The sequence below is a fragment of the Aureococcus anophagefferens genome (genome assembly GCF_000186865.1).
Source record: "Aureococcus anophagefferens unplaced genomic scaffold AURANscaffold_25, whole genome shotgun sequence".
NCBI lineage: Eukaryota > Pelagophyceae > Pelagomonadales > Pelagomonadaceae > Aureococcus > Aureococcus anophagefferens.
This window is the reverse complement of record NW_008705585.1, coordinates 91,523-93,902: the sequence shown is the minus strand read 5'-3', so window position 1 is coordinate 93,902 and position 2,380 is coordinate 91,523.

Genomic DNA, 2,380 nt, shown 5'->3' with positions numbered 1-2,380 from the left:
CGCGAGCGCGTCGCCGCGGGCTTCTACGACGGCCTCCGCTTCTTCCGCGTCGTGCCGAACTTCATCGCCCAGGTCGGGTTCCACCCGTCGTGGAACGGCACGACGTGGCCCAAGGTCGGCCGCGACGAGCGCCGCGAGGACGCGAGGAACCGGCGCGGCACCGCGGCCTTCGCGGGCAGCTCGAAGACGCAGATCTTCGTCAACCTCGCGGACAACAAGCACCTGGACCGCGAGGGCGGCGTCCTGTGGCCGTGGCGATTTTCGAGAGATTTCGGGTGGGGAAACGATGAAGAATCGTGACCGACACATTTGGCAGGCGAGGGCGGCGTCTTCGCCGAGGTCACGCCCCCCGGGATGGAGGTCTTCGATGCCATATTTACGGGCTACAAAGAGGGCACGGGCCAGATCAAGGCCTACAACCGCGGCGTCGACGCGCTCATGCGCGAGTTCCCGCGGATGAGCCACATCGAGCGCTGCAGGCTCGTCCGATAGTATTAGGAGGCGGGGCGCGCCTGCGCAATCGAACCGTTCCACGTCTTGAGCGTGGGGCGCGCCCGCTCGAGGTCGAGCGCCGCGCGCCGCGCGCCGCGGAGGAGCGTCTCGACGGCGTCGCCGGGGACGTCGTCGAGCGCGTACTGCACTTTCACCGCGCCCGCCGCGAGCAACTCTTGCCGCCGCGAGACCTCGTCCGCGGGCATGGCCGCGAGGAAGGCGAGGACGTCGAGGTCGCCCGCGAGGTAGGCCGTCTCGTTGAGCTCGACGACGACGCCGCGCGGCACGAACCAGGGCGCGACGCGCGCGTTGAAGGCGCCGAAGACGACGGGGATGCAGCCCGTCGCGAGCGCGTCGTAGAAGCCCTTGCGGTAGGGCGAGTCGCCGCCGGGCTCGAGGCAGAAGGTCGCGCGCGCGTACGTCTCCTCGAGGCCGCAGAAGTGCCCCCACTTCTGGCGGCCGCGCACCTTCGCGTAGGGGCCCCTCTCGCCGAGGCGGTTCGCCGCGTGCGGGCCGTAGACGCGACACGCGGCGTTCGGCGCGGCCGCGCAGTCCGCGATGAGCTTCGGCCGGACCCCCGCGTAGAGGTGTTTGGCGGCGCGCGTTTCGCCGACGAAGGACGCGAGCGACGCGCCGTGGGCGCCCGCGCCGACGGCCCAGGGCGGCGTCCGCGTGGACCGCGACGCGTGGATCGACGACGGGTAGGGCACGGAGTGCAGGTGCGGGATCGCCGCGGTGTCGTCGAGCGGGTCCTCCGCGAGCCGCGCGGCGACCTCGTCGTCGTCGAGCCTGAAGGGCCCGTAGAACGGCAGGCCCGGGCGGCCGCCGGCGTCGTAGGCGTCCGAGTAGGCGAAGCGGAGCGCGCGCCGCAGGAGCCCCTCGGGCCTCCGCCACCAGGGGTCGCAGCCGTCCTCCGCGGCCTCGGGCGCGCCCCTGGACACGAGGAAGACGTGGCGGTGCGCCGTCCGCGCGTCGAGGTATGTGAGCGACGACGCCAGCCCGTCCGTCTCGCCCGCGCAGGCGCTTTTCCAGTCGCTAATGTGCTTGCCGCCCGGGAACGTCGGCACGAGGAACAGGTCCGCGAGCGCCGGATCCGTCGTCCGCCGGCACGCGTGGAGCGAGGGCCGCGGCGGCCGCGTGAGGCGCCAGACGACGATGTGCGCCATCTCGTACTGGCCCGTCGGCCGCTCCTCGGGGATGGCCTTGGAGCAGCGCGGCCCGAAGACGTCGTCCGCCGACAGGGCCGCGACGGCGTCGAGCGACGCGTTCACGGGCCAGAAGGCCGCGTGGTCGTAGATGTAGACGGACGGGCAGGGCTCGTCGTCGAAGAGGGGCTTCACCGGGAAGTCGTACGCCTCGCGCGCGCGAGCGGACGTTCCCTCGGAGACCGCGATTGTGAGGAAGAGGCGCCACATCACCGACGCTTCAGGCCCGCCGCGCGGTCCGCGTCGAGCGCGGCGCTCACCAGGCCGTCCACGGAGGAGCCGCCGAGGAGGACGTACTTCTGGTCGAGGTCCTTGACCACCTCGAAGTATGTTTCGCCGTACACGCAGTCGAACGTCGCGCCGAGCATCATCTGGCCCCCGCCGAAGAAGGCCAAGGCCGCGTCGACGAGGGGTTCGGACGCGCGGATCGGCGGCGTCCGGGTTGAAGCTCGGCGACGAGAAGCCGTCGAAGTCCTCGGAGAAGATGTGTTTGCAGTCGCTCACGGAGTAGGACGTCGTCTTCTTGAGCATCTCCCAGATGAGGTCGCTGGAGAACTTGGACACGTAGATCGTGTAGATCATCATGAGGAGCACGACGAAGATGATCGACGTGTGGATGTAGGACGCGAGGAACGTGGACTTGAGGCCGCCGTACATGGTGTAGGGGATCACGGAGATGGGGA